The sequence below is a fragment of the Aegilops tauschii genome, chromosome 3, assembly GCF_002575655.3.
Source record: "Aegilops tauschii subsp. strangulata cultivar AL8/78 chromosome 3, Aet v6.0, whole genome shotgun sequence".
NCBI classification, from domain to species: domain Eukaryota; kingdom Viridiplantae; phylum Streptophyta; class Magnoliopsida; order Poales; family Poaceae; genus Aegilops; species Aegilops tauschii.
Window position 1 is genome coordinate 434397808 of NC_053037.3, and position 12062 is coordinate 434409869.

Here is a 12062-nt window from a genome sequence, read left to right on the forward strand (position 1 = left end):
AAAAATCGACTTGAAAACCACAAATATAGGGTATGTAGGTGATAATATATGGTGACCTGCAAATTTTTTACGGGATTTATTCGGTGCGTTTTTTGCAACCTATACTGTGAATTTAGAGATTTGACCACTTTTAGAGTATCTGCTAGAGTTGCTTTTACCGTTGTTCCAAATTAGACTTGCTGCATGATTGTTGATATCTGCATGTTTTGCAAGGAAAATTGCACGTGGCACTGCGCGAGAATGCACCTTTGGTGCCCGGTCTCCACTATGAGCATCTTCAATAGATGATGTAACATACATCATCAAATTTTGCTTTGAGTAAATTTTACATCACTAAAATGTGGGTTTTACATTATCAAAACTTACAACTCCGACCGATGATGTAAAATAGGGCAATAGTTCTCTAATAGGTGATGTAAAATAGGGCAGCCGCTCCACAATTTCATACATATTTGAACCAAATAACATAATTTTAGCAAGTTCATAGATAAATATAACAACAATCATAAATAAATATCTCGCGCCGGGTCACCCTATATCTCAAATCAATCCTAAATAAATATAACAATAATTTTATCAGGGCTGCTATAGGGCACTAGGCTGAACAAATGTATCTTCATGAACAACAGGGCGGTCGCCGTATTAAACGTTATCTGAACTTGCCAGACGCTCAGCGAGTATCTGAACATACAGGAAATTGAGCATAGCAGGGACACTCGAAACTAAACTGAAGATGTCCAGTGCTTGTAGTCGTCGCCAGTGACACTTCTCGTGTTCTTTGTACTATAATGTTATTGAATAGGTCGAAAGTTTTTTCGAAAAAAGATATTCTGGGATGTGAAATATGCCATGGACAACACATGTGTAGCTCTCAGATCTTCCCAATCACTTTCATATTTCTCTAAACATTAGTTGAATAAAGTGTGTTCTTCCGAAAAAACTTGGCATCATGAATAATTAATAGTTAAATGGACACCGGAAATGTATTCTATAGACTGATCTGAATTCTAAAAGCAATATCAACGGCTATCATGGTATGTAGTGATACCGAGTGCACCCGGATATTTTGGCTCTTTTTGAACTGTGTTGCGTTGTACTTCTTCTACAATTGACTGTGCTGCGGAAAATTATGCAAGAAACTTGACATAAGTTGGAGCACTAAACTAGACAAAAACTGGTTGGATAAGTTGGATTATCATAATTCACGGTAATACATACACACTCCAGACTTCAGTGTTTCATTGGATTTTTTTTTGAGAAACGTTGGCAAAAGAGAGGTTTAGCATTATGAAAACGCTAGCGGCTGGCACATGCATGTGCAAGTGTAGTTCGTTTGGTTAGGGAGGGAAAGTTATATGGCTAATGCTTGGGTGACGGAAGTTTTCTCTCAAAATGCCACTGAAGATCAAAATCTTTATGTGGTAATTATTATGGGATCGACTTCCATCTAGGACCGAGGTGCTTAAAAGGCACGACACGAGGACCGCGTTGTGCCTCTTGTGTGGTCTCCTGGAGACAGGAACCCATATCTTCTTCTCTTGCACGACAGCAAGAGCTTTTTGGAGTTTTGTCTGTGGGTTGTGGGGCCTAACTAGGAGGCCCGGGACCTGGCCGGGTTTCTCTAAACCAAGGCCAACCAGACGGGTAGGAAGAGGCAATTGTTTTGGCTTGTGTTTGCGATGTTAGCTTGAATCCTATGGATGACATATAATAAGATGATGATTGAGAACAGTGACGGAGCTTGATCAGAATTATAGGAGGGGCTAACCCATGTAGGAGTGGCCATTCAATCAAAGATTGGGCAAACCACCATTATTCATGTCTAATTATGTGTTAATAATTGTAAGTGCATCTAGTGCCCCTTAGTGATTTTGGTGTATTGAAGACTTATAGGTTAAGGGACTAATGCGTTTGTGAGTGTACACAGGTCTATAACTCTATGAGGAGTTTGATATTTACAGTAAAAGTCGACCCCTAAAAATGAATGTCTTCAACTGAAGACTTTGGCTTTCTGAAGACTCTGAAAGTGAAGAAAGTGGTGTGACTGTGAAGACTTAATATTCATGCGAGGAACATGAAGTGTGAGGACTTTTGTTTTCGTAGTTTCATTTTCTCTTTCTTGAGTCATAGGAAACACCGTACTGTTAAAGGGGGTCGAGGTAAAACTAAGGAAAAGTTTCCAAGTGATGCTCATCTCAAAATCCTACACCTACCAATCCTTTCGAGTGAAGCCATTGGAAATCTCATACAGTTCAGTCAATTTCTTCAATGACAGACGAAGATCTTCTGGTCTCTGAGGAATTTGTTCTGACTGGGGAGTTAGGAATTCGCCAGTGCGGATTGCCTACAAGTGAGGAACATGATAGCCCTGAGGAATTTGATAGCCAAATTTCCGACCGTTGTTGTGATATGCGCCAGCTGTCCCAAAATATCTTATCCACCTAACGGTCATATCATTGAATGGCATTTATGTCTTATCATGTCGGGTTGCTCCCTAGGCTATAAATAGCCGCCCCCTACAACCACTAGCTGGTTGGCTGCTCCGAGAGAAACTGACACTTGTCATTGAGAGCATCCCATCCTCCGAGGACTTTGAGCGAAAATCATCAAGTGAGGAAATCCCAAACCCAAACACCTACAAACCCAAAGTGATTGAGCATCACTGAAGAGATTGTTCCTGTGTGGAACCGATGCTTGTTACCTTTGAAGATTGTGCATCTTCCAGACGGTTAGGCGTCATGGTCTAGAACATCCAAGAGGAAATTGTGGATCGCCGAGTGACCGAGTTTGTGAAGGTTTGGAAGTCACCTGAAGACTTACCACGAGTGATTGGGCGATATCTGTGTGACCTTAGCTCAAGGAGAATATGGTGAGGACTGTGTGTCCGGGAATGTGTGTCCTCAGGTTTAAATACCTAGCCGCTCCAACCAGACGTACAACTGTCACAACAGTTGGAACTGGTCTACCAAATCACTATCTTCACCGAGCTATCTGGTTCTATTTCCTCAACCCTTTCATTTCCCCGTAACTGTGTAGTTGTTCTTGATCATTACTGTTTGAAAACTTTGACTGAAGACTTTCTCAATTTCCTCAGTTCAATTTCTTCAGTCAGTTTATCTTCAGCCTGCTTATCCTGTGTTTACGCTTTCTATACTCATTGTTTGTTTTCATTTCATCATGATGACTGTGCTATCGCTCTGTTATGCTACATCCGAGTACTTATTCCGCTGCTAGTTGTTCGTGACTCAGGAATTTCCTCACTGTGAAATTCCTCAGTGACGAATTTGTAAAAATCGCCTATTCACCCCCCTCTAGTCGATATAACGCACTTTCAATTGGTATCAGAGCAAGGTACTCCCTTGTTCTGTGTGATTTTGGTTTAACCGCATGGAGTTTCAGTTATGTCGACTGCAGGTATGATCAAGGTCTCTGCTGGGTGTCCTACCTTCAATGGGACGGACTACCCCTACTGGAAGAATAAGTTGAGAATGCATCTTGAGGCAATTGACAACGATCTCTGGTATGTTGTGGAAAATGGTGTTCCCTCTGTCACTCCTACCATCAACGCTGCTGACGTGAAGAGATTTAATCAACTCGACTCTCAAGCGAAGAACATCATATGTGGCCATCTGAGCAAAGGGCAGTATGGCAGAGTGAGTGCTTTGGAGACAGCCAAGCTTATCTGGGACAGGCTGTCCAAAGTCGATGAAGGAGTCTCAACACAACATGACTCTCAAGTTGACGTTCTTCGCAATCTCTTCAACCGCTTCAAAATACTCGACAATGAAAATGTTCAGCAAACCTTCGATCGCCTCACTGACATCTCAAATGAGCTTCAAGCGCTTGGTGCCACTGACATCACTAACCATGAGGTGGTGAAGAATTTGCTGAGATTGCTTGATTCCTCATTCGACACCCTTGCACTGATGATACAAGAATGAGGAGACTACAAGTCACTTGATCCCGCTGATATCCTCGAGAGGCTAAACACTCATGAGTTCCAACTTGCTGAAAAGAGAGATCTCTATGGACCAAGCTATGGAAGATCACGCGCTCTGAAGGCCAAGGCAGTGTCTGAATCTGAAGGTGAGGATTCTGGTAGCAGCCTTGGTGATCCTGAAGAACTGAGCCAGGAGCTAGCAATGCTCGTGAGGAAATTCCAGAAGTTCTCAAGGCATGGTCGCTTTGGCAAATCCTCAAGAAGTGATGACGTAAGATCAGATTCCTCATCCCGTGACTACAAGAAGAGAACTTGCCACAAATGCAAGAAGCCTGGTCACTACATTCAAGATTGTCCTCTGTGGGAAAAGCAATCAAAGAAGAAGAAATACAAGGATTACAGTTCTGATGACTCAAAGAAGAAGAAGAAATCTTCAAAGTCCTCATCATCAAAATCCTCGAAGTCTTCATCTCACAAGAAGAGCAGCTCCAAAAAGGCTCGGGCATTCATTGGCAAGGAAATGGACTCTGAAGCTGAATCTGAGGAAAATGAGGAAGAGGAGGCATCTGAGGAGTCAGAATCTGGTGTGGCGAGCCTAGCCCTCGCTACTGCGTTCGTCAGCAAGTCCATCTTCAACTCTGAGGAGAATGGCTTCCACAACAAGGTTGACGACGATGATGATGACTACGCTCCCACCTATTGCTTCATGGCAAAGGGTGCCAAGGTACTCAAATATCCCTCCTCTGAATCAAGTGAGGATGAATCTGATGAAAACCTTAAGCCTAGCTACTCTAAACTTGCTAAGATTGCTGTGAAACAACAAAAGGCTTTTGAAAAGGTTCAAAATATGCTAGACAAAAGCGATGACCTGTTGGGCGAAGAAATGGATCGCACTCAAACCTTGACTGATAATCTTCAAAGACTTTAGTCCAAGTTTAATAACCTTCAGAGTCATCATAACACTCTCTTATCTGATCATGAGAATCTTTCTTATGAATTTCTTCAAAGAAAGCAAGATCTTGAGAAGCTAAGGAAGAGTTATGAAAATCTTCAAAAGGAACGTGATTCATTGCTTGCTCAACAGATCAGTGCCGCCCAGGAGGAATTCATTCCACCATGTTTGAAATGCATTGAACGTGAATCTGCTAATTCCTCACCTGAAAGTTCAAATGCTTCTATTGCTGCAAATTCTTCAACTGTCTCTGCTACCACTAATTCCTCATCTGAGGATACTACTAGTATCACTGACAATGCAGGGTTGAAGGAATTGTATGTGACATGCATTTACAAAAGCCTCAAAGGGCATCAGGCTCTTTGTGATGTGCTTAAAAAGCAGATCCTCAACAGGAACCCTAGGAAAGAGGGTATTGCCTTTGAGAGGAAACTCAATGCTGATGGAACATACTGGAAGCCTGAGCAGTATCCCAAAACCTCATGGGTTGCTGCAAAGGGACCTCCAGTAGATCCATCTACTTTATCTGGCTTTACATGTGAAACTTCATATTCTTCTGATGAGTCATTTGACTCCAACTATAAGCTGTTCAAAAATCAGAATGGTGAAGTATTTGCTAGATATGTTGGCACTAACTGTAGAAACGGTCCCCCTATGAAGAAAATCTGGGTTCCCAAAAGATGCCTTGAAAGTCTTCAGGTGAATGTCATCATGACACCACCTGTGAAGAATAGGAACCCCAGATCAAATTATTCATATGGATCCAAGTCCTCACATGGACCAAATTCCTCATATGGATCAAAGTCCTCATATGAACATCATCGTGCTAACACTTCTGTTTCGCAGGGAAAGACTAAGGGTTATGAATATGTGCATTATTCTTCAAATCATTATGTTCATAAGTCTTCGAAGAATTTCTCTGCTTATTCATATGCTTACACTAACCCCTCTTATGTGAAACGAAGTGGACTGGCATCTATGCCACCTTTCTCTTATGAAGCTCGCAGAATGATGAACTCTTTGCCACCCCTCGAGATGTGGGTGGTGAAGAAAAAGAACTAAACTCTTATGCAGGGTCAGGTCTCCAGACAAACTTAAATGTCTGAAGAATTTGCTGGAGACCTGAATATGCTTGATAGGACGCAAGCTAATCATGAAGAAATGAACTCTCATTTCTCACATCCTCATATTGTTTTATCCGTTCTACTGCTTGATGAAATTGATCTGATGAATTTGATGTCATATTCTTCACTGATGAAGTATATGGGTTCGTAAGTTGCACTAAATCATCTGCAGGATAATCAACCCAAAGCCACTGAGTGGGTCCTCGATAGTGGATGTACAAACCACATGACTGGTGACAAGAACTTATTGATGGACACTGTTTTATCTCTATCGCATTTGAAGCATATCACCTACGCTGACAAAGGCAAAGCAAGGTATTGGGTCTAGGTAAGGTTACGATCTCAAAGGATCGACACATGGATAAAGTCATGCTTGTCGAGTCCTTAGGATTCAACCCCATGTCTGTCTCAATGCGTTGTGATCTTGATATGGTTGTTGTCTTTGGCAAGTATCGTTGTGTTGTGATCATGGAAGCTGACCATTCCAAGTCTTCGAAGGCTTTAGGAGAGGACATTTGTATATTGTTGATTTCTCTACAGGACCACAACCTGCTACATGCCTACTTGCAAAAGCTTCAGAAGGCTGGCTATGGCATCAACGACTTGGTCATGCTGGCAAGAGGAATTGCACACTCTCGCGAAGAAGAAGCATGTCATTGGCATTGAGGATGTCAAATTCCTCAAGGATCACTTGTGTGGAGCTTGTGAAGCTGGAAAGATGACCAAGGCCAAGCATCCCTCAAAGACCATCATGACTACCACTCGTCCATTTGAATTGCTTCACATGGATCTCTTTGGCCCTACTCACTATGCCTCATTCACCAATGTTGCATCACTATATGGCTTTGTTATTGTTGATGACTATTCTCGTTACACATGGGTGCATATCGTCACTTACAAATATGAAGTGCAGGAAGTCTTCAAACGATTTTCCTCGAGGGCTTCAACCAACTTTGGTGTGAAGATCAAGCACATCAGAAGTGACAATGGGACCGAGTTCAAGAATACTGGTCTTGATAACTATCTTGATGAACTTGGTATTACTCACGAGTTATCTGCTCCTTATACTCCTCAGCAAAATGGCGTTGTGGAGCGCAAGAACAGGACTTTTGTTGAGATGGCTCGCACTATACTTGACGAATACAAGACGCCTCGTCATTTCTGGCCTGAGGCAATTGATACAACATGCCACATCATCAACAGGGTATACCTTCACAAATTCTTCAAAAAGACCTCATGTGAACTCCTCACTGACAAGAAACCCAATGTGAGTTATTTCAAAGTCTTCGGAGCTAAATGTTGGATTAGAGATCGTCATCACAATTCTAAATTTGCATCGAAAGCACATGAAGGTTTTATGCTTGGTTACGGAAAGGACTCGCACACATACAGAGTCTTCAACTCCTTTCACCACAAGGTTGTTGAAACTATAGATGTGTGGTCCCATGAAACTAATGGCTTGCAAAGAGAGCACCTACCTCCTGTGCTAGATGAAAAGTCACCTGAGGAAACCATCAAGTTCAAGGCTACTGAGGATGTCATTCCTACTGAAGAATCTGCTGAAGAAGTCATTCCAGAACGTTAAGAACAGCAAGCTGGCGCACCTGAAGAAAATGGCTCTGAAGAAAATGTTGAGCCAACTCAATGTCGCCAACCCGCTCATCCTCGCGTTGCAAATGAAGTGCAGATCGAGAAAATCATCAGCGACATCAACGCACCAGGTCCTCTCACACGCTCAAAGGCTTCACATTTGTCTAACTTTTGTGGGCACTTTGCTTTTGTCTCTATCATAGAGCCCACCAAAGTAGATGAGGCATTTCTGGAGCCTGAGTGGATTCAAGCTACGCAAGAGGAATTACATCAGTTCGAGCTCAACAATGTGTGGGAACTTGTCAAGCGACCAGACCCTCGCAAGCACAACATCATCGGCACCAAATGGATCTACCGCAACAAGCAAGATAAAAATGGCCTTGTGGTGAGGAATAAGGCACGGTTAGTAGCTCAAGGCTACACACAGGTTGAAGGAATTGATTTTGATGAAACTTTTGCACCTGTTGCTAGACTTGAGGCTATTCGCATATTGCTTGCTTATGCTAACCATCATAATATCATCTTATATCAAATGGATGTGAAAAGTGCATTCCTCAATGGTAAGCTTGAGGAAGAAGTATATGTTGCTCAACCCCCAGGTTTTGAAGATCCAAAGCATCCTGACAAAGTCTTCAGACTCAATAAGGCCCTCTATGGCCTCAAGAAGCCCCCTCGGGCGTGGTATGATACTTTGAAGGAATTCCTCATGAAGAAAGGATTCAAACCCGGTTCACTTGACCCAACTCTTTTCACCAAAACCTATGATGATGAATTATTCTTGTGCCAAATATATGTTGATGATATCATCTTTGGCTGTACTGACCAACGTTACAGTGATGAATTTGCCTATATGATGAGTGAGGAATATCACATGTCTATGATGGGAGAGTTGAAATTCTTCTTATGTCTTCAAATTCGTCAACAGGGCAACGACATCTTCATATCTCAAGAGAAATACCTCAAGGATGTATTGAGGAAATTCGGCATGCAAGATTGCAAAGGCGTCAAAATCCCTATGCCCACAAATGGCCATCTGTGCACTGATGAAAATGGTATTGACTTCGATCAAAAGGTATACCGCTCCATGATTGGCTCTTTATTGTATTTATGTGCATCTAGGCCAGATATTATGCTTAGTGTTTGCATGTGTGCCCGATTTCAAGCTACACCGAAGGAATCACACCATAAGGCTGTGAAGCATATTCTTCAATATCTAGCTCACACTCCAACACTTGGATTATGGTATCCCAAGGGCTCGGCTTTTGATCTCATTGGATATTATGACTCTGACTATGCTGGTGATCGTGTGGACCGCAAGTCAACATCAGGCACATGCAATTTCCTCGGACGATCCTTGGTATGTTGGTCCTCGAAGAAACAGAACTGCGTATCACTCTCAACTGCTGAAGTTGAGTACATTGTTGCTGATTCGTGCTGTGCTCAATTGCTATGGATGAAGCAAACCCTCAAGGACTACGGCATCATCGTGAAGAATGTGCCTCTCTACTGTGACAATGAGAGTGCCATCAAGATTGCTCATAACCCAGTTGAGCACTCGAAGACCAAGCACATTCACATTCGTCATCATTTTTCTTCGTGATCATGTGTTGAAGGGCGACATCTCTATCGAGCACGTGAAGACTGAAGAACAGTTAGCCGATATCTTCACAAAGCCCTTGGATGAGAAAAGATTTAGCAAGTTGCGGTGTGAGCTAAACATCTTAGAATCTTCAAATGTCCTTTGAAAAAGGACACACATCCTAACACTTATGCAAAATTGATGACTTAGATGTGCAACACACGAAGTAACGTTTTTCTTCAATCAATGAAGCTAACCCTCTAAGTGTGAAGAAATTAACGAAGAATTTGATTCTCAGAGCCCTACGACAATTGTACGCGGCGTCTGAAATCATCATTCTTATACGGTGAGTCACGCCACCAACAAAAGTTGAAATTCTTCAATTTGAATTTTTTTTTGAATTTCCTCAGTTGTTCAACTTCTTCAACTTTGCGTTGTCTTCACTCTTTCTGTCGTTGTTCTTCATTGACAATATATATATATGAGTTTTAGTCCTCTACGGCATTCACTTATTGCTAATTCTTCAAGTTGTCTTTTCTGCTAAGTGAATGTGATCGGACAATTCCCCCTCTATGCTAAACTCAACCCAGTCTGTTCACAAATTATTCATGTGCGTTCTATTTGAAACCCGTTCAAAATCTTCACTGTGTCCTTATCAGCTGAAGAATTTGCGAACGAAACGTTAAAATATTCCAATCCGCATTTTCGGCTTTTGCCGTTCAAACTGTTCCACATCCCACGATAGCATTTATCTATTCACCCATGATCTCACACGATCGCCACCGCTCTGTACGTGGTTGACACATGTTGCTAGGATGAGAAGAGTCAGGGGCACGTTCGTCCATTTTCCTCGGGCGAGCGGTTTTTCACCTCGGCTATATATACCCCTCACCCTCCTCAGACTGCATTTACCCCGCTCGACCTCACTCCCCTCGCTCGAGCTCTCAAGACCTAGCGCTGCCGCTACTTCCATCGTCGGCGGTGAGGAAGAGCTTCACTGCCTCGACCTCGTCGCCATCGTACTCGCGCCGGTCGTGGATATCTTCACTCCGCCACCGCCGTAGCTATCTTCCTCTGCCAAGTTAGGGCGTGGAAGATCTGGACTGATGAGCTTCCAATCTACAACTCCCAGTTCATCGTGTTCTTCGTCAAGGGTAATTAAAAGTTACTTTTACTGCCCTTGTTCATTATGATGATTTCTAGAAAATCTTCAAAAGGTGTTTATTCTTCAACTTCCACACTTTAAACACCTCACACAAGCATCTGTTCTTGATCTATTTCTCTAAGCAATGTTTTTCTTCAAGATTCCTCAATTGTGTGGATTTTTCAATCTATACAACTCTGGAACCTAAGTCAAAGAACGCTTAGTGAAATTCCACAAGACACCTCTGGTCAAATTCCTCAAACTTGTTCATTTTGCTAAAACTTCTGAGAACGCATATGACCTCTCCAAATTCTTCGCACATATACTCTGTTCACAGGTACACATGTCCGCTGCTGAATCACTAGGTTCTCATCAACTTAACTCATTTGCAGTGTTCCTCGAAGACAAATTGCATACCTCTTCAGAGAACTCAATTGTTCAAAATCCTCAGCTGAAGAAAATGGGAGATGGCAAGAAACCTCAGAAGGGAGGCAAGAAACTGGAAGTGAATGCTGCCTTTGAAATCCGTGATGACATCTATGCAGGGTACTGCACTCCTGATGAAGCAATTCATGGAAAGGAAACGAAGAATGAGCGCAAGGTGCGCATTCAGAGGATTGCGAGGAGATGGGCACGGGAATGGAGGGAGTACAAATATGTCACTCATAAGTACATGAAGAAATTCGCAGTACACCCTCCTTGCCCAAGACCTCCACTGGCACCTGGTCAAGAAGCTGATCCCACTAGCCTCAAGCGCGGTAAGGACTATCCTCATGAATGGGCCAAGCGGCAAGCAAAACTAGCCAAAATGGCTAAGGAAGCAGTGAGGAAATTCAACAAAGACTCTGCTGCTGCCACTGCCGAGGCCTCTGCTTGCAAGCCCAAGAAGGCTATGCCTAAGAAGCCAGCTCGCGAACCACCAAGTTCCTTAGCAATTCCCTCACGGCCAAGCTCTTTTGTGCCATCAAAGCAAATTCCTCAAGCTGCTCCAGTGCCTCCAGCTGCAAAATCCTCAGCTGCTCCTGCGAAGTCCTCAGCACCTGTGCATCTCGCCTCTTGCCAAAGGACCACAGGCATCTCAATTGCTTCAGGAGCATCTGCAAGTTCTTCGGCTCCTCCACAGTCCCCAACAGGCCCAACTTTGCTGAAGACAAAGGCCACTGCTGGACAAGGCACTAGACCAAGTCATCACAAGAAGCAGGTTGCCTTTCATGTTCCCTCCAGTGAAGATGAAGCTGATGATGAAGAACTCGCTGAAATCATCAGAGACATACAACAACGAGCCGCTAGAGCCAAAGGCACAGATGTGCCTCTTCTGCTAGATCCCAAGTTGATCCTAGACTTCATTGATCTCTGGCATAAGGATCCCAACACTCCTATGCCCGACTTCAAGTTCACACCTGGGCAAAGTCACATGCTGACTGCCTTCATAGGCGAGGGAAAATGGAAATTTGAAAAGGCCAGGCAGCTGAAGAAAGCTCAGTACAAGGAGCGTTTTCTGAAGAAGCACGTTGTCAAAATGACAACTGATTAACTTGTTGCCATGCAAGCTGAGATCAAAGGACCCAGTGATGAATTTGACGCTTACCGTGCAGATTGGCTGGGAGCCAAAGTCAGATTCGTCAAAATGGCTGAAAGATTCACCTCCAATGTTGCAACCCCAACGCAACGCGAATCTCCTCAAGCTGAAGCATCTGCACAGCCTACTGAAGAACATGCCAACACCGCTGATG